Source organism: Ambystoma mexicanum, chromosome 10 (genome assembly GCF_040938575.1).
Source record: "Ambystoma mexicanum isolate Mex_15411 chromosome 10, UKY_AmexF1_1, whole genome shotgun sequence".
Classification (NCBI taxonomy): domain Eukaryota; kingdom Metazoa; phylum Chordata; class Amphibia; order Caudata; family Ambystomatidae; genus Ambystoma; species Ambystoma mexicanum.
The window spans coordinates 1,164,275,425-1,164,297,012 of record NC_090932.1 but is presented as its reverse complement, the minus strand read 5'-3'; the positions used below and the strand labels follow the sequence as shown (position 1 = coordinate 1,164,297,012).

At 45.8% G+C, this 21,588-nt stretch overlaps 1 protein-coding gene across 1 annotated transcript in view; it reads right to left on the bottom strand.

The window, feature by feature from the left end:
- Positions 1 to 18,273, bottom strand: part of GPAT2 (glycerol-3-phosphate acyltransferase 2, mitochondrial) — a 2,680,481-nt gene extending 2,662,208 nt beyond the window's left edge. The window contains exon 1 of the mRNA XM_069619102.1: positions 18,188 to 18,273. The gene's annotated coding sequence lies outside the window, so the exon portion shown is untranslated. The remainder of the gene's footprint in view (positions 1 to 18,187) is intronic.
- Between the last annotated feature and the right edge of the window lie 3,315 nt (positions 18,274 to 21,588).

The window sequence follows — 21,588 nt, the reverse complement described above, 5'->3', positions numbered from 1 at the left end:
TTTATCTTCCAGAGAATCTGCATTCATTCAGCCTTTGGGCATAATATATACATGAACCTGCTTCAATATAGCCAGTGTATTAAATGCTATGTGGCATATTTCCAAATGTAAATGATAACTCGATAGTAGTATAAGTGTTTCTCTTTGAGATTTAATCAAGCAGTATACATTAACGTTGGTAAGACATTCTGCTCCTTTTCCCCATGTGACTAAGGAGGTGGATATACCCACCCAATTAGTTTTAACTTTATGCCCCAATATCATAGTAGCAACAGAGAGTTGAGCACTACAATTTTAGATGAATATTCAGTCACTCTATCCTTAGAGATAGCAAAGGAAATCAGTGGATTTTCTCTGGAAGATACAACTCTTAAGGAATTGCATGGATCATTTCTAAAATTGTAGACCTATTTAGAGGACATTTAAGAGAGCACAATGAACTACTGTCTTGAAACCACAGGACTTTCACTACATTCTGCAGGGGCTCTTCCCTATGTGTATTTAGGGAAGTAAAAGCATTACATATTGTTTCTTTCCCCAAACAAGAGCTAATGGGATCTGGCAAACTATCCTCAATTTTATCTTGAATGTACACATTATGAAAATCATGAGGGTCTTTAAATTGAGGTCCACATTCACTCCTTGGTACTCACTGTCTAAGGGGAAATATTTCAACCCTGTAGTAGAGTAATCAGCTATTCTATGATGATCCATATTAGACCGATTCTACTGTAATTTCTCAATTACTGTCTGGAATTGCTGAGCATGAACATTCATTTTCGACTTCAGTAAAGCTTCCACTTCGCTAAGTGCTGCCAAAATAATTACTCTCTCTTACGTCAAGGTAAGGGAATCAAATGGCATCATTCTAGATTTATTTTTACAACTTCTTTTGCATTTAAATGGCAATCATTTTAATTCATATGTCTGACCTTACGAAAGGCTGAATATAGAATATACTCTACATTTCTGAGAGTCTTTGTCACTTTCTTGCAACCGGGAGGTCACTTGATTCTAGTAGTTCCACACACTGGAAGCCTATCAGACACACCTACTTCAACCCTCAAATAAAATGTGCAGTGAAGAGGATCTGATATAACTGGTTTGTATTAACTATTAACAATAGCTGCAATAGAGAAACTGTGTTCACAGTCAACCAACACTTTCAGGGGAAGACAGTATCGAGTAGCCTTGTCCTTAAATTTACTCTGATGAATTGATAGGACAGTAGTGCAAAATGGATATGTTCGAAAGTCTTGGGTTTTACATTTGATGATTTTGTAATCAATACATTGTATTTGTGTCAGCAAATTGATGTCCTTCTCTGACTTTTTCTCTTAATCTCCATCAGAACAAAAAGGAAGACTAACATGGATTGTGTGGCAGCCACCATGGATGCTACTGTGGCAAATGGAATTGGCGGGGATGCCAAGTGTTCGTACAGAACAAGCATCCTAAAGCTCGATATAGAAAGCGTGGAGATTTCTGATTTTCAATTAAACTTAGGTACCCAGTCTAATAGAGTAATTGAGCAGGAAGGCATATCTTAATGTTGATAATCTGCATCTTGCGAAGATAAAGGGTTGTTAACTTTTCAGTGAATATTCGCCTCTTGGATAAGCTGGAGTTGACAATTTCCACCAATAGCCAGAGGTTTACAGAATTGTATTTAAAACTTCCCGTTTGGGCGGTCGAAGCAATCACAGATTCTATTACAAGATGCGATATAGCCTGAATTTCAATTTTATGTGTCATTCCAGGTCGGCCAAACTTGGATGGACCGTTTCCGCAATCATACAAGACTGGACTCTAGCGTCAAGGAATCTGAAGTTGCCATTGAAATAGTTGCGCAATCTGTAATGGAATACCCCAATTCCATTTTACTGAAGGTTTGGTTAATTGAAAGAAATCGTTTATTCTTTACCATATCTTCTCCAGAAACTACCAACAGTATTACGACAAGAAAATACTCTTTCTGGATGATATACTGAAGATGTGTGAATATGAAGCTTGTCGATTTTCTGGTGTTCATAACATTTTCAGGCAGTCTAGAAAGAGGATTTCCGAACAAAAGGAATGGATGGGCTGCATCAAGTAGCCCGATTATTTTATTGGGCTAGTGCGGATAGTCTTAGAACATAATACTTGCAATCCAGATGCTACTTCTATTCCTTACTTTTGCCGCCACCATCTCCAAAGAGTAGATGGGCAATTATAAGAGCAGAACTTGACAAAGAAGCTAAGATTGTAATGGATAGTTAAAACTGCACTGAGTCGCGCTGGAGCACCCAAGTCGCAACAATTGTGTTGCAAGGCCTAGGCCTGAGCCCCAACAGATCACACGTCCTCTGCAAAATTGCTGGGTTGGAAATAGCTGGGAACTTGGAGCCATTTAGCGCCTGTTTGTTGCCTAGGAGAGCCCGCTTAGCATGACACAAGCAGCTACCAGGAGGATATTTTGACTTTAAGGGCCAACTGGCCCCACACAAACATACCTAGCTGATAATAACCCTGCATGTTTGAGAATGATTCTAAAAGAGAATGAAGGGCACATCTAAGGGGAAGATTTAAAGCATGATGGAACACAAAGTGGGAAAAAGGTTGGAGTTTACATCTCATACGCTAGTTAGTTTTGCAGTGCGCTATATTATAGTCCCGTGTTGCCTAGAGGTATCGCCTACTCCTGGGTATCCAAAATCTGCTTTTAGATTCTGTTCATCAAACCATAATTTTGCTCCCTGAATTACTCTAGATTATTGTAAGTAACATCAAAGAGATACCTGCTAAGTGCACTAAGCCAACTATAGACAACGGCTAGAAACTGGGAGGAAAAGGAAAATATTCAGTCATGAAGAGAGAGATATGCTAATGCATACAAATAAAAATTAACATGGGGAAACAGAGCATAGACGTTACCAAAAAAAGAAGCAGAGACCAAAGCAAAAACATACAACAGTGTTCATGGTTAATGTGCCAACTCGTGACGCCCAGTTCCTCTAATCCGAAATTAGCCTCTCCAAACTATTAACGCAACAGTGTTTTTGGTACAAGGGGGCGCTGCCTTACATCTCACGTTTTCAGGCCACGCAGGAAAGAACACTTGCCACTCACCATGCCCACTGCTATTACGGTCCCGATCAGAAGTGACAAACATGGGACTTGTAGTGTACTTCATGGATCGCTGGCCAGTACACACATGGCTGGTATCAATCACGGCAAGCAATCCGTTATGTAGCGGCACTGCGCACAGTTGCTTCCAAGGCAGTGCTCTAACCGAATTGCAGTGATCTAGGGCTTTTGGAAAATTACTCATTTGAGTGATTCCATTTAGGTCACATGTAGACCGATTCAAATACATTATACAAACATTCCATCAACTCGCACACAACTCGCCAGGAAAGGTTTATTACAGAAGGGATTCATTTGGGTTGGGCCTCATGGATCCTAAATGGAATTGAAACAATACTGCTGGAAACACGTAAGGGCCAACTGTGATTATGCCCCTTGCGGGTGCCTTGTTACTTCACTCCTGAATGAGTGCCAATGCACTCATGTTTCCAACTACATGTACCCCTTGTTTGTGTACTCGGCCTCTTCTCCTGAACTAACCAATTTACCCAGCACCTTACAGTACATACACAAACAGCCCCACACATAGTGACATCAGGCCTGCCAGTACCACATCACATTAATGGAACTATGACAACTACCACTGCTTCAGCTTCAACAGACAACCACACTAAAATCAGCGGCAAACCAAGAAACCTAGCTCATAAATTTATCAGATGTTGGGCTCTCCGCTTGACAACACATGCCCAAATGCCTACAAACTCACAGAACCAGAGTGACACTGGTGCTTCAAGCCTGCATTCATCAACACCCCAAGTTCTGCACCTCCCTGCCTTCTTTCAGCTTCCATCTTGCTTTTTTCTTACAAGGCCATAAGCAGCAAGGCCACAGAATTTCAGACAGGTACTATACACGTCCACTTTGCATTCCTGACATATCCCTCTTCCTCACCCAGTCCTTATTCAATGAGGTACTAACAAGCAGTTCAATAGATATCGCTGATCTTAAAATAGAGACTAAAAATCAACCAGTGCACGGCAATGATTATATAAATGTTAGTAACCAAATCCATCATGTATGCAAAAAAAGAACGTCTAGACAATGCCCCACACAACTTACAGTGTAGAAGAAACACGTCAGGAGAGGGAGGCCCAAGCAGCTGCTCAGTAAATAGTACCCATGGTCATGCACTGCAAAGATTAAACTGATCCAGTAGACCATCTCAGTACACCAGGTGAATGCACCCTTAGGCTCTCCAGATATTCTGGACAACAACTTCCATGTTCCCTCACCATTGACTCGGGCAGATGGCAATTGTAGTCCAAAACAATAAGAGACTGAAAAGGTTGCAGACTTCTGCAGTACATCAACAGGGAGCATAATGCTCGACAGCCTATATACCATGGACAAGGCTGATCTGATCCACTGGTTAAGTGTGGTAGTAGTTAGTTTCTTTCCAGAATGCCCAGGAGCAAAGCAATAGTAAGGGAGCAAGACTGACTGATGGGATTACCATGAATTAGAAGTGGTCGAGCGAGAAAAAAACGAAAATCATTAGAACCAAAATTACTTTTGGTTTTCACTCCCCCGAACATTTCAGAGAACCTGCTTCCCCCACCCCCTTACTTACCTGTGAGCGACACACTTCCTTGTGTGTGCCGTCTACTGCATCTCTCTGCGATGCCGGTTCCCTTTACTTCCGTACATGGGAACCGGCGCTGCAGGGTCCTCTTTTTTTTCTAACTATTATATCGGGAGCGGGGGACAGCCCTGTAACCTCTGATGCATTTATAGTGATCAAGGGTGTGGGGGACATTCCTGCAACCCCCCACTCCCCTTGTTCACTTCAAAGGCACTGAATGGTACATTTATTCGAAATTTTCGGTTGTTCGTTTTTTTTCGTACAGCCGAAATTGGAACAAATTTACCATTCATTTTTTTTCCCTTTGATTAAATATGCAGATACCAGACAGAGAAGGAGGTGGGATCAAGATACACAAACAATTCTGCCAATATCTATTGGATGCTGGAGAGGCGATGCAGTGTCATTTATCCTCAGACAGTAAGAAGCTCCTCATGTAGCGGAAGGCCAACATGACCTTGGCACAAAGAAAAGGGCGATGAGCTAAGCACCAAGTTATAAGGGATACATCACAAGTAGGCCGGAGAGCATAGCAGTGCCAAACTTCCAATATATGTGCTGAGATCCTGGCCTAGAAAACGGAGATTAATAGGATAGGATATCCTAATGGGGGAGTATGCAGGGGCTCAATTGTGGTTCATGCCTGGCTTTGAGAACCAAGCAAAGGTCCCAGGTTGGAAAGGAAGAATGAACCCTTGGTCGGGGTAACACACCTTTATGGAGGCAGGATGCAAGTACCCCACATTAATCTAAAGACACCCAAGAACCACTAGATGAATGGGTCCTAAGGGAAAGGACCACCAGACCTGTACTGAACCCCTCTTCCGAACTCCACAATTGCTGGGTGGAGGATCCATGTGCTAAAAGAAAGCTGGTGGATGTGCATGTTGGTGGTCTACGGGAGCTGAAAATAGCAGGTTATTTTGTACCCCAGGCATTCCGCAGCCACGCTGTCACCTGCAAGTGTTGCGATGTGTGAAAGGGTATATCGGAGGGGAAGTGGATCCATGGGGCAGGGGAGATTAGCAGGAGGAAAAAAGGGACATAGGGTTTGCAAGGCCAACTGTGAGCCACAAGAATAACCAACACCCCTACACCCCCCATTCTTAGAAAACTATGGAGTAGAAGTGTTCAACTATTGCCTTGTTCTGGAAAGGTACAAAGCACCCCGTCTGAAGGTCCAACAGATCCACAGTCGAGATCCAGAACCTATTCCATAATTGATTGATTTTTTTATTTCTATTGCGCTCATACACAAGTGTTTCAGAGCGCGACAAGGCAAGGGAGAGGAACAGGGGAGAACAAAACAGCGATCTTACTAGGCCCAGTGACATTGAGAACACGCAAGTGCATGGGGGAGGGGAAAAGTGCATGGAAGGGGGGAGAAGTGGAAAGTGTGAAGCAGAGGAGAAACAGATAAATAACAATAAATAAATAATAAAGGCAACAGTGGTAGTGCAGCCAGCAATTTGCAAGTGCTAGCTTTAAGGCAGCAGACAGGGCAGGTCTGATAAGTGCAGGAAGAAAAAAGTGGGGGCTGTATGGGTACAGATACAGACCCCAGTGCAAGGGGTGGCCCGGAGGCAGTGCGGGAGGGTGGCGGGGTGAGCAGGTACCTGGGCCTGGAGGACAGAGGGTGGCCAGGTGCACAGTGCCAAGACAGAACAGATCAGCAGGGGAGAGGGGGAGCAAAGGCAGAAGAAAAGAGGAAGGTCGTGAGGTGCTTCCGGAACCAGAGATGGTTCTCCTCAAGTTTTAGAGTGGCGCAGAGGCTGTTCCAGAGGGAGGCCCCAGCCAAAGAGAGATTTACCCCCAGCTCGTTTCTTTGAAAAATGACTGACCCTGAGGGAGTTGGAGGTAGAGGAGCGTAGAGCTAGAGAGGGGAGGTATTTGCGGAGGGATAGCTGAAGGTATTTTGGACCCAGGCCCCAGAAAGCCTTGTGGACAATGCAGAGGGTTTTGAATTTAATCCTTGCATCCACTGGGAGCCAATGGAGAGATTTCAGAGCTGGAGAGATACGATCCAGGGCTCGAGGCCAAGGACAGGTCTTGCAGTCCTGTTCTGGATTAGTTGCAGGGAGCGGAGAGTAGAGGCAGATAGATTTAGAAAGAGGCTGTTACAATAGTCCAACCTAGAGAGAACCAGAGCTTGGGATACCATGAGCTTCTGGGGGAAGGAGAGGAAAAGCAGAGTACCTCTGAGGAGGTGCAGTAGGAAATTTGACTTTTTAGAGACCTCAGAGATGTGGGCGGAGAAGGAAAGGGTGGAGTCAAAGATGACCCCGAGGTTCTTAGCCTCGCAGGTGGGGGCAGGAGGAGGGCCAAGGGAGGCCTGCCAGAGAGTGAGGGGAAAGGATGGTGAAGGTATGCCGATGAGGAGGATCTCCGTCTTGCTGGCATTCAGACAAAGATCATTGGCGGCACACCAATCTTGAATGGCAGTTAGGCAATCAGACATGAGAGAGGGAGAGGAGGTGGCAGAGGGCAGCATGAAAATGAGTTGAGTGTTGTCAGCGTAGCACTGGAAATTTGAGCAGAAAGTGGCAATGCAGTGGGCAAGAGTTTCCAGGTATTGGTTAGAAAGCCAGGGCAATAGGTTAGACCCCTGGGGAACACCACAAGTAGAGAGGAAGATAGATGAAAGGAAGGACCCAAGTTGGACCTGGGAGGGTCGATCTGAGGGGAACGAGGTCAGCCAGGCCAGAGCCTGATCAGTGATACCCAAGTTTCACGGAGACGGTTGAGCAGGATGGTATGGTTGACCGTGTCGAAGGCAGAAGAGAGATCAAGGAGGATGAGGATAGAGGGAATGTTAGAGTCAAGGTTGTAGAGCAGATCTTCACGGATGTTCAGGAGAGCAGTTTCCGTGCTTCTGGCAGCTCTGAAGCCAGACTGGTGGTCATGGAGACAGCCAACAGAATTGGAATGAAGTTTAAGCTGAGAGATGGCCAACTTTTCCAGGCGTTTGCCCAGAAAGGGAGTAATGGAAATTGGGTGATAGTTAGCTGGACAAGAAGGATCAGCTGTGGGTTTCTTGAGAAGAGGATGCACAAGGGAGTGCTTCAGAGGGGAGGGGGAAGGATCCTGAGGCAAAGGAGTGGTTGCAAAAATCAGCAATGCAATGTAATAATCAACCAGGTAGGAAGCTGCTCCAGTGGGGACAGCAGCCTAATGGACAGCAGCAGCCTATTTGCGTAAATCTGAATTTTAGAATCTTTTAACATTTTTAGTATTGTATTTTATTTGAGGTGCAATACTGTGCGAGTGTGTTACCGCATCTGTATGAAAGAAGGATCGAATGACTGCCATGGTCTGCTTGCTCTAGGCGGCGCCGTGTTCATTTAATCCCATTCAGCAGAGCAGAGGCGAGCTTCCTGGGCCAAGACGACTCTAGGAGTACTCTTCCTTTGTTCATCAGCCCTGCTCTCTGCCTCACTTTCATCCCGACCCTGGCACTTATGTGCTGGTTCGGTCGCCCGCACAGCGGGCGGGCACAGCGGGCGCACCACCAGCGTGCCGAAGGCGCGCTAAAGGCAAGCCCGTCTGTGCCCGTCCGTGACGGGAAGGGCCGGAAGGGGCCTCTAGATAAAGGCTTTCTGCTTTCTTTCGCGCCCTGTGATACTAAGTGGCCCCATGGCTGGAATTCTCACACATCCAAGGTAGACCTCCCTCCCACCATTACGCAGTCTATGAAGGCCACACATACTTTATGCCTATTAAATACCAGGTCTCTCCCGGCTCACGCTGATGAGATCTGGGATTTGCTAGAACATAGGCAATCAGACTTTTTATGTCTGACTGAAACTTGGCTTACACTGAGCTCGGCACCTGCTATAGTCCAAGCTCTCCCCTCTAACTATCGTATTCTACACCAGGACCGTCCACCTCCTAAGCGCGGTAGAGGCATTGCAGTTATCTTCAAAGATATATATATGGTTACCCAGATACCTTGTCCACATACACCAAGTATGGAAACCCTCCTGTGTCGGTGCATACTTTCGCCTTCAAGTGTTGTTCACCTCCTGCTCATTTACCGTCCTCCAGGCCCTATAGGTCGTTTTGGGATAGACTGTCGTTCTCGTGGCTGATTTAAATTTGCAGCATACCAATCTTGTGATACTAGGTGATTTTAACTTGCATTTCAATCTACCTAGATCAGATGAACTCAATTCCTTTTTTGATAGCCTTTCTAACCTTCATTTCGGTCAACTGATTCAAGCCCCTACCCACTTCCATGGTAATATCCTTGACCTGGTATTTGCCAAAGATACACTGCTTGACCCCAGCCCGATTGAGCCAGTGACCTGGTCTGATCACTATCTGGTCAGGTGCTCATTTCAGTCAGTCCCCCCCCCCTGCAAGGTTCTCCCCTCTAAGACGCTCCTCCGCTCTTGGCGTTCTGTTGATCCTAAAGGCACTCAGTGCTCATATAGTCTCCAATTGTACTTCTCTGGGACCTTTATCGCTATCTACACTTTCACAGTCATTGACGGCTGCCGCCAACTGCCTTGCTCCACTGAAACTTATCCAAGGCCGCAGACTTCCGTCCCAGCCCTGGTTTTCTGATCTACTAAAGAATGCTCGTCTCCAATTTAGACAAGCCGAACGTAAGTGGCGGATTAACTACAATCCGGCGCTTATAGACCTATACAAGATCAGTCTCTCTACCTATCTAGCTAATGTTAAACTTGCTAAATCCACGTTTTTTGCTCAGAAAATTAAAAAATGCTCTACTTAAGCCGAAAGCTCTATTCTCCATTGTTCACTCTCTTGCTTCCTCTGAATCGCTGACCTCTATGGTTAAGCCATCGCAGGAATTGTGCGATGATCTTGCATCCTTTCTCACCACTAAAATTGATGCGATTAGATCTAACATTGCTAAATCTCTGCTGACACAGCCTCCTGACACTACCAGCTATGTGACACCACCCCCTCCCCTACTGATTTTTCTTCCAGCTGGTCCACTTTCCCTCTGTTTACTGAGGTAGAAGTTCTGGCAGATATATTAAAGATTAAATCTTCCTCCCCCGAGGATGCCATTCCTGCTACCATCATGAAAACGATCACGCCCGATATTTTTTACTGAAATTACTGCAGCTATTAATAACCCCTGCCAATCCGGACTGGTCCCCCCCGAACTGAAATCCGCAAGAGTTATCCCTCTCCTCAAGAAGCCCTCTCTTGACCCTGCTGTTCCTGCTAACTTCCACCCTATCTCTTTACTCCCATTCCTGGCTAAACGTCTGGAATCTCTGGTCACGCCTCTTCTGTCTTCCTTCTTGGAATCCTCAAATATTTTCAACCATGCACAGGCAGGTTTTAGACCAGGGAGAGGGACGGAAAGTGTGCTTGTCTCAGTGCAAGACGATATGTCCAGACTAGTCGATGCGGGCGGAGTAGGGGGCCTTGATCCTACTAGATTTGTCTGCCGCATTTGACACAGTGGACCACCCTATCCTTCTGTCACGTCTTGCACAGATTGGGATCTCCGGTCCGGTTCTTGCCTGGTTTACCTCTTTTCTTTCAGATCGTACTCAGACTCTCGCTATGCCTCCCTTTCTCTCCGCTCCTTGTGCCCTTACCTGTGGCGTTCCTCAGGGATCCTCTCTCTCCCCGATTTTATTCAACATTTATATCTGGGCACTGGTTTGCCTTATTCGTTCTTATGGACTTGACTATTATTCCTACGCTGATGACACCCAAATCCTGATCCGGCTTGATCAGGATCAATCGGTCTCAGCCTGTCTTCATGACTGCCTTAAAGCAGTCGGTACCTGGATGGACCAAAACTGGCTTAAGCTCAACGGCGACAAAACGGAAGTGATGCTGGTGGGCTGTCCCCCTAACCCTTCACTAGGGACCCCCGCCTTTTGGCCTACATCGTTAGGTCCACTACCTTGTCCTGTTAACAAGGTAAAGAACTTGGGGGTTATTCTTTCTGCCTCCCTATCTATGTCAAATCAGGTCTTGGCGGTTTGTCAGTCTGCCCATCATCAAATCAGGGTTTTAAAGAGGGTCCTGCCCATGTTCCCGGAAGCCATGCGCCCCCCCGTGGTGGCAGCGTTGGTCCTCTCACGGCTGGACTAGTGTAACTCCCTGTACTTATCCCAACCAACGGGCCTGATCCAAAGGCTCCAGCGTATGCAAAATCTGGCAGCCAGATTAGGCTCTGGCTCCCCCTATGGTGCCCATATCTCACCGGTGCTTCGCCGACTCCACTGGCTCCCTGTGGCACAGCGAGTTAAGTTTAAGTCCCTGTGTATTGTTCAACGGGCAATCCATGGCTTAGGAGCGGAGTTTGTTCAATCTAAATTTTCCCGATATATTCCGGAACGTAACCTCCACTCTTCTACAACCAACCTACTTACGGTCCCTAGGTTTAACCGGGAAAGACTTGGCGGCAGAGCCTTTTCTATTGCCACGGGCAAGCTTTGGAACACCCTTCCATCATCGCTAAAATCTTCTTATAATCATCTGGCTTTCAGGAAAGCTTTGAAAACCACTCTGTTCTAGCTTTCTGCTTATATTTTTTTCCTTAGGTCGCAGCTTCCACACCAGCGCCATGATGCCTCTGGGCGACCGTGCGCTTTACAAATGTATATAACATAACATAACCAGAAGGTGGAAGCCAGCAGGTTATTTAAAGACAAGAAAGGTACATTCTGCCTCTAGGCATCTGCCTTGAAATGTCCACACCTGGAATGTAAAGGGTCTAAAAAGAAAGCAGATTCACCTCTGCTCAAACCAATTGTGGTAGCCATGCACCGCACAGATCAAGACCTCACCCTCATCCTACACCCCCCTCTTCCCAATCAGTTGAGGTACACCTTTGCCCCAGGTTGTCTCAGGTGAACCTTCACCCTAAGAAAATTTGATAAAGCCAATAGTGCTCTGAAAATTGCTAACAGCTCCCTCCTATTCGCGAATCTGCCCTTGCCCGCCAGGGCCATTTCCCCTGAACAGAGTGGGGATCCAATATAATTCTCCACCCCACATGCATGCACGGAAGAGCCTTTCAAATAACTCACTGCATTGACAAGATACCAGGATGGATTTCTGGTGGATAACGAGCACCACAAAACTAGAGGAGAAAATTGCACACCAAACTGGTATGCAAGAAGGGTGGTGCCAGAGAAGGTGGATGAATCAGCTAGTCATGCAGGTACAGGTGAACTAAAATACCCTGACTGTCAAGCAATGCCACAAGTGGAGCTAGAATCATCAAAAACATATTCTGGTCCAGACTGAGGCCAAGAGGGAGAACCCTGAACTGGTACTATGCCCCTTGGATTGCAAACTTTATGAACTGCTAGTCTGAGGGAAGTTGCAGAACTTGAGAGTAGGCATCCTCCAGACTGACCGATGTAAGAAGTCGCCTGGAGAGACCATGGGAATAATGGGCTGAAACACATCCATCTTGAAGGGCATGTCCTTGTCAAGTTTGTTTACCCTCTCTAAATCTGGATAGGGCACATGGACAGAATCAAAAAAATGCCACTTTGCCCCAATCTCCACGGGGTGGTGGGACAATTGCGTACTACACCAGGGAGCAACAAGTCCCCACTATGGCAGGGTGTAGGGTCTTAAGGTTAATTCTATGGAATACTCTTCTCACACTACATTTTATTTACATTTACTTCTATGGTACAGGTTACGCTTCTTAAGGGGCACCTCGGCACTTACACAATTCTAACCGGCCAAGGCTATAATCTAGTATGGGTACAAAAACAATAAAGACGAGTAACAAAATTAAAATACAGAAATTCAACTTATTTAGGGAAGAGGAGCATTTACGCTGTTTTCTAAAAGGAAAGGGATTCACTTACTTCCGAAGAAACTGTGATAGTGAATTCCAGAGGAGGATCGATTGAGTTGGGAAAGAAAGAATGCTCACCCCATTTCATTATTCAATATTCATGTGTGACCAACGGTTTGCATTTGAAGAGCAAAGGGAGGGGCCCAGGACATTTTGTAAGGTATACAGTATCTTTCCACTGTAGGACATTATGTACTAGGCAGAGGGCAGAGCTGAATTTTATTTTTTCAGCAATGCAGTTGTACCAACGCAGCTGATGTCATTGCCTTGCTAGAAAGTTTGAGAAGAATTCCGGCTAACCAAGGTGGAACTCTTTGTAGTCTTAAGAATAAATATATTTGAAAGACCCAAGTAAACAGAAGTACCATACCCAAGACAAGAAGTTACAAATGCATGCATCCTTTGGACTACTTTACTTGATGATTAAAATAGAGTAGATGTAAAACGTTTCTTTAGTTGGTGCATTTAATAAAGGCAGATGCAAACCACCTTGTTAACGTTGGGGGTCAGGGGTAGCCATAACCTTGCTAACTTGGCTGTATATAGTAATGCCTACGTTTTGGACATTGGTTAAAACATTGGGCCAGAAGACTGGATTCCAGCCGACTGACTGGACCTCGAATGAGAAATTCTGCTTTGCTTGCAATGAATTTTAGATTATTTCTGTCCAGCCAACTACTTGCAGGAAACCTGTACCAAAAAAATAAATAATGAATTACGCTAACCCATCTAGTTCTAATAGAATTTGGGTGCCATCAGCATTTGCATAAAAGAAATACACGCCATAGTTTTAGAGGAGTTTTAGGAGAGGCTGAAGATATTTAAAGAGATGTAGGGAAACAGCAGCCCCTTCATGGGGGACATGCTTTTTTAAGGGATATAATTGTCACAGAGATTGGTATCTATACCCAAGTGTCAGAAACGTCCTTGTCCCAATGTCGGGAGAAGAGTAGGAGAAAGCCCCAGACATAGAAGGGGTAAGCGTGAGGGGTGTAGTGGAGGCCAGGAGTCCGAGGGGAAAACAGATTGTGTGGTGCTGATCTTACTCTTGATGGGCTGGAAAGTACTATGCCTTTGAAAATCTTCCCCTTTTGGAACCTCTGGAGGGTTAAAGAGAGCGAAGGGGGACCCTAAACCCCTCTTTTTGGTAGGGTAGCCCTTGCTATGATAGGAATGCATAATACATTATCTTCAACTCCTCAATTCACCAAATTCCCCATCCTAGGACTAAAAAGCTGTCCCATATGTAGAAGTCTCAACAGGACAGCCTTTTGAGAGTAGTCTCCTTTCTAAGACTAGAGCGAAAAGTGCCCTCTTGCAGAGACCCCAGATACAACATCCCAGACAACAAAGACGCGATTTCTTTCTGAAAAATGTCCAGCAAACCAGCTCCTTCTTCCAGAAACGCGAGGAGGGCCTGGACTGTAATATATATGAGGAGTAGATTGCCACCCTTAATACAACATTGGATGCATCATCCATCCTTTAAAGATCAGCATAAACCCTATTTGTCGATGTGGTGAGAGGGGGCAGCATACTTACTTGCAACTGATGTGTGCCCTGCGAAAAAGAGACGATGGAATCCACCTTGGGGGATTTCAAAAATTCCTCCTGCAAGCGTCTAAGTTTGGTCCATCCTTTAGAGATGGACACCTTTTTTTGTGCTCCTTCCACTCCCTGGTACTGATCTTTGAAGGATCAATAAGCATGTTGCCATCACAAGTTCATACTAGCTCTTTGCACCTTTGCAGAGTGATGCAATCAATTTAACCTTAACCCACGGTTGTGGAGGAAATAGGAATCCACTTCATCATTTCCCGCCTAAGAAATGCACCTATCATATCTAAGTTTGCCTCCACTTCATCTGGGGCCCCTTGGGCAACAACATCCCTCTGAAGAGGGTCCACCCGCCAAACTAGTGCACATAAAGTCTTGGGTCAAGGTCATATTTACAATTTCCATGGGTCGAAATTAAGATTGGATAAGCAGGAGCTAAAAGCAAACCCTGGTATATGGCATTAACAACTGAGGAACGAGGAGCTAGTACATAGCATTCCGAAAATCTAACTTCCACATACGATGCAAACTTAATATTGTGTCCATTATTTATGGCCCTTAATGATTTCATGGTCATTTAGAGGTGTCCTAATGCTCATTTATGGATTGAGCAAAACACACAGAGTTAATGTCTAATAGGAATGTTCATTTGGCATCGGTTTGCCTGGAGAGCTAAAATTAGCTGCTTGTGTCAGGCTAACTAGGCTCTTCTAGGCTACAAGCAAGATCTAAATAGTTCCAAGCTCTCCTCAATTTCGAACCCCGATATCCCTTGTCAGCAGTTTAAACTGATGCAGTGATATGATGTAAGAGGAGCACTGGGTTGAATAAAGTGCCCTGGTACAGGAGTCGCTGTAGTCTCGTGTGGCAGTACGTGGAAAGCGAGCTGCTGTTGAGAGATTCCATGGCCGTTTATGATTTCTGTCCCTACACAGCGTGTTTGATTGGAGTCTCTGTCAGCTTCTCTACTCACATTAGTGCTCCATGGCGGGATGAGGAGAGAGACCATTCAAACAGAAAACAAAAGCGAGGCGTCTGAACGCACAAATCTTATGTAGTATTCTTCATTGGGCGCCTCGCCCTCTTTTGGGGTTCTCCGACACAGCCGTGTTGTGGCTCCTCCCTAGCAGTCTTCTTTCCATGTCAACTAACGGGTCAATGTTTACCTCGTGGAGGAGATGTGGGAGTGAGCATGTGTGAACTCTGCACCTGCCAAGCAGGACCACTTAAGCCATTTTATCACGTATCTCGGCAAAAATCAGATCTCCGTAATGAACCAAACAACTTATTATAACATATCCGTCCCTTTTGAGACAGGGAAAAACAAGCGGCTATGGATTTTCAAGCCATCTTAACGGGACCCGCTCACGTCTGTTCCGAATGGCTGGAGCCGCGTTTGAAAACAGAAAAACGCCCATATGCTAAGCACCCGTAACGTACCACTTGCCATACTCGTCCCGAAATAGAAAGCATCCTTCGGATGCACCCCTGGACCAGAAACCACAGCTTCATAAGCAAATAACACCAGCGGAAGCTCGATGTGGCTCCCAACAACTTTGCCCATACGGACACTTTTGATGCTCTAGAAATAGACACCGCCTAAATTATGCGGAGAGTTCCCCAAAGAAACCTTAAGATACATTGGTAAAAATCAAACATTCCTCGTGAGAAATATGACATCTGGTTCAAACTGTCGTTCATGTGTCCTGATGAAAGCCTTACTTGGTCTAGTAGATGTCCAGGGTACAACAGTCATCATTGAACATCCGACGATTGCACCTATTTAAGGCTGGAAACAGATTCATCCCTGTCGACACTTCCCCCATTTGGGTTTATGTGAAGACACACTCCCCACTGGGGTTTTTGTGAAAAAAGCATTATAAAATAACATTTATGATGAAAAGTCACTTTATCTTACTAACACCACCTCAAAGGAATAATGGGTTTGATTTCAATCTTGCTCAATGCCATTTGACACATTTGTGATTCCCTTGGAATACTTTGTTTCTAACAGTGTTGTTATATGTTGTGTTTTTTTAAGAATTGGACTCACTGTTGTCCTCTTTTAACATTTATCAGATAAATAAAATTGAAAATATATATTTTTGAAACACTAGCTTCTGTGTAAATCTTGTGATATATGCTCCCACACAAGACTTTGATGTATGGTTGCCTCATGTCAGTTCAAATCTCCATCCTAGAAGTGTGACATCACTAGGTAGCTTGTTTTGGGAATCCCCCTTTTTTTCATCTTAAAGACCCTGCACTGAGGGAGATGGTGGGCAGACCAAAAAGAGTTGAGCGAGTGAGACAACTATTCTGAGCACTGATAGCTCCATGAAGGCTGGTTTGACAGAGGTAATGAGGTAGATGTAATGTGTGAGCACTGCGTTTGTTTGGGCCGAGCGGGACCTTAATGAACATATACACGCATAAATGGGTTGGGAGACAAATTATGTCACAGCACATCAATAAAGAGAGCGCACAGTGCAATCTATCAGTGAGAGTGTTACACAACACAGATGCCTCCCAGCTCTGTTATGCCAGCAAACAAGCAGGATCTAGGCTATGGCACCTGTTCCTTAGCTCCCTGCCACAAGACACAGCAACAGGAGATTGCATCCCCAGTTAAAGGAAATCCGGGGATTTCAAGATGACACCATGATAACACACATCCCCACTACTATGGGCAGCAACCCCTTCTCCCCTGCCTGTGTGACAACCCAGGCAGTGGAAACCGATCACCATCGGTATGCGACATCCCATTATCCAAGACAGCGGACCATGCGAAGAAGCTTACATACTCCTGCCTCCTATGTCCCAGACAGCAGCAAGGTCGACACTGCAAAGCTGAACAGACCAGTGCATCAGGAAAGACCATGAAAATAAAGTGCCAACGAGATCAAGAAAATAGAAAAAGAATTGCAAAAACCTATTAGGACGATGTAATATTATATTCATCACAACACAAAGTAGAATTTAGTAGCACAGCGCACCACCAACCATTTGCAGTAATATTTAATCCTCAAATGGTCACATGAACGCCCTGTGGTAATAATCAGAACTGGCATGGTTAGACTCTGCAAGGACCACAAGCGAATATATTTATTTCAATACGCGGATGGCAAGATCTATGACCAGCTCAATCAAACAATTGAAGCTACTGTCTAGTGGCCAGATAACCATCCAGGGGCTGCTTTTCAATACGAATGTTGTGCTTCTAACATTAAGTCTATTTAAAATGGTTTGATTCTCCTGGCATTAAATGAAATATGTAATCGTTTTTTTCAAAATAGTGTTTGATGCAATGTAGAAAAATATTAATTTAACGTTACAATAAATGTTTAAAACATTTCCAGAGACTTTCAGAACAATAAAAAGAAATGTCCAGCGCCTGTCTGTATATTAAGGCACGTTCTGTGTCAGTGATTAACTGCAATGTTGTTCAGTCACAGACGTGACCACTTCGTCATCATTATCAGGGATGTGCATGGCCGTCGGCACGGCAGTCAATGGGTGGTTAATTTACACCGACTGGCATGAGAAAGGTACTCCACTGGCATCAGGATTTGTTCTTCCCGGGAAAACGCAATGGGGGTCCATGGATCGGGCCTATAATACAATGGAATAATAAAGTGTAAAGCATTCTTTAGTTTAAGGGTGTCTGGAATGGACTGGGAAATACGTTACATTATCTACGGGACTATTGTGATGAGCACTTTAAAAGTACGTTTTGCCTAGAGACTGGCGTGATACGATGGGCGGCGCGCGCGCACACAAAAGTCTCGGATATAAGAAACAGGGATCTGTGGGAAACCGCAAACAACGGCAAGATTCCCAAAAACACGGCGAAAAGTCGCGATAAAGCAACGACAAAGGAGGAGCATTAAGGGGAAAGCCAGTAACAAAAAACAAAAATACAAAAGGGGGAAATAAGTTGATAATGGGCCTATCAAAGTTTGAGTTTGGTCCTTCAAAGACATGCTAGTCTGCTACCACCCACCACCATCATGCTATGCAGCCACTTTATCAACCCACCTCAAGTCCGACCGATGCCACCCACCCTCCATTTGTTTGTACCACACTATGTAACCCCATCCCACCTGTGACCTCATTAGCAACCGATATCTCCGTAGCGTCTAGCTCCCAAAATGATGGACTCTAGCAATGCACTGCCAGTGCCTCCGTATCATCACGTGAGCTGAACGTTACGTTCAGGCCCTGTATGTCTACGCCTCGGACTACGCCCCTCAGCACCACCAAACGTTCGGTTCCGCCAGAGGCAAGACGGCCTTGTTTGTGCCTGAGCGTGAAATCATGTTGGCGTTGATGCGATTGAGGGCGCCGACTGTTACTGGCGAATTTGTGGTAGATCCCTATACGTTTTGGGACTTGTGTCCACTGCAGAAGGGCGGATATATATGTGTGTGCAGAAGTGGTTGTCAGCCAGGGTAGGAGTAGGAGTCTATGCTAGGGTGTCCAACTCTTTGATAGTCTTTTGTGGGACACTTGCCCACAAGGCGGTGATGACGTCACAATGTCATTCATGTTTGGCCAGCCCCCTTTTTTAATTAACATTTTTTTAATGGCTCTTAATTCCTGGCTTAATTGAAACGCAAATGGTTTGACCTTGGGAGGTGATGGTCAGGTTTTTTTTTAACTCTAAACATGACCATCAGGACACCAGGAACAAAGGATTAGCATTTGAATTAAGCCAGGTGTTACAGCTCAACCTGTAGGCTCAAAAGGAGCCAGGGCTGCAGAGCCACTGGAGAAAGAAAGAAGCAGGCAGCAGCGCCATGCTGTGTAAATGGCCACTTCAGTTTGCAGAGTGGCTGGGCTGGAGGCAGGTTGGCCCGACACAAGTCGGGACAACCTGCGTCCCGCACAGCCACTCTGCAAACTGCAGGACAGAGTCCCTAATTGCGGGACAATCCAGCAAAATCCGGGACAGTTGGCCACCCTAGTCTGTGCAGTAAATGGGCGGAGGGGGGTGATCGTACTGGCCAGAGGATTAGACATGAGCATACTGGCGGTACAGTTGTGGTCCTATAAAGAAGTCCTATATCGCACGAGGAACAGTGGCCACAGTAAAGGTCAACAGGAGACTCAAAACGAGTTTCTTGATGTACGTGTATGTTTATTTGTATTATAAAAAAGGAAGGCGTGCGGCCTATGGGGTTTTCTGTGGGATGTAATGCTAGAGGCTGTCGTGTCATCGGGGTATCTCGGCGCAATACGGACAGAATAAACACACAGTTACTGGCTCCTCCAGGGCTCTAAGTGGGGTAAGAAATGGAAGGGGGGTTCCTCATTTTGGGGCATGGCTTGCATGATGGGTGTGGCCTGAAAAGTACACAACCCATAGTAAGGTACGCAAACATATAAATGTATGTAAGCATTTATATAGTTGTGTGCGTACCTTACTATGGTTTGTGTACTTTTCAAGCCATCTTTTTTTTTTCAAAATAGACATTTTATTCATTATTAATCAATAACAGAAGAAGACAAACAACATGAAAACAAACCGACATCAGAAATGACAAAGCATATAAGGCACAGTTCATTGTAGTGGTAAGATGAATATGGGAAAATAGTGCTAGAAAAAGCAAAAGGAATCAGCCCAAAAATCCATCATGGGAATACTCAGCTGGAAAGTATCGCTGTCCTCGGGGATTGTCTCTTTGCTAGAGCGGAGCGCTTCCGTGTGCAAATCAGCTCAGCCAGCGGACGGTAGGCGGCTTTAGGGTGAGAGTCGGGTAGCGGTCCGCATAGTCCATAAACGGGGCCCAGGTGTTTTGAAACGGGGCAAGGTTACCCAGGCGAAGACCCGCAACTCTTTCCGCCGTGACAATGTCCCAACACTTGGCCCACCAAAGCGGAATGGAGGGGCCCTCGGGATGCTTCCAGAGGCGGGCAAGGGCTATCTTGGCCGCCAATAGCAGGTGTGTGCACAGGCGGGCCGCATTCCCCGACAGTGGCAAGTCCCCTCCACCCGAGACTCCCAACAGAATGATACCGGGATCCCACGGGATATTGAGGCCTGTGATTGCTCTGACATGCTTCAGGACCCCCCTCCAATAGTGTGCTGCTTTAGGGCAGTCCCACAGGAGGTGGAAGAGTGAGCCTTCCCGCGGACAGCCTCTCCAACAGTTCCGCGAGGGCCTCACGCCTGCTTTATGCAGTTGTACTGGAGTGATGTAGTACCTGAAACAAACTTTATAACCCCCTTCTCTGTTAGTGACACACTGAGTACTCCTATGGAGTCTTGTCCAAATTTTGTCCCAATCCTCTGGCTCCAGGGAGCGCCCCAGGTCTTTCTCCCAACTCAGCATGTATTATTCTTTCACATCCGGACTGGATTTCTCCAAGAGTTTATAGAGAGTGGAGATCTTGCCCCTCGGAGGGGGTGCAGTCAGTGAGAGTTCGAGGGGTGTAAGGTCCCTGGAGCTGCGCTCCCTAACGATGCGCTGCAAGATCCAGTGACGGATCTGTGTATAGCGGAACCGCTCCTCCTCGGTGACGTTGAACTTCGCTTTGCAGTCCTCGAAGGAGAGCGGCCGGCCCTCTATTAGAAAGTCTGAGATTCTATGAAGGCCGCCCTCCAGACAAGCTGCCTGCTCAGAGACCGGGGGAGAAACCCGGGTTGCCCCAGATTGGGGTTAATGGGCCCAGCAAGCTCCTAATTCCCCACTTCCTGTTCGCAGCTCTCCAATTGTCCACCGTGTTACGAGTGGCTGAAAGCAGGCTCAGAGCAGGGGGTGCCTTCCGGGGCTGGATGTGAGGTAAATCCGTCAGGGGATACCTGCACCACACTTCTTCCAGTTGCAGCCAGGATGGGCTGTCCACGGTGCGCATCCATGTGAAGGCATGTGCGAGTTGATATGTAACATATTTCTCTGTTTATAAAAGATGGCTTGAAAAGTACACAATTCAAGCCATCTTTTATAAAGCTTTGACGACGTACAAAGTCTGAGGCGTCTTTGTCCGCTGGCAAAGCTTTATAAAAGATGGCTTCAATTGTGTACTTCTCAAGCCTTCTTTAAACTCAGTAACCTGGGGAGTGGGTAACAAAAGGACTGTAACTTCCTCTGGTGACCGCTCGTGCGAAGGGTCATAAAAGGAAGTTACAGTTACAGTGACTGACAGTATTGTCAGCCGGTGTATTGCTCTCCCCAGAGTGCACGGAAAATCATAAATCACCAATGCAATTACAGAGCAAATACTTTGAACGCAGAAACACTCAATAACTCGCAACCACACACTCTTAGAGAAATGATAAGCACTTATACGGCTATTTATTCAAAGCTTAGAAGCAACCAGTGATAACATAGAAATAATTCACAGAAGTAACATAGTCATAAATCACAGAAGAAGCAAAGAATTCAAAAGGAAATACATCACCGTGAGCGTAACTGGATTCCTCATCTCGTCCAGAAGCGGCTGGAAGACCCCGGGAACAGCCAGGCCGAGAGCACAACAGCTCACAGGAATGCCGGACGTA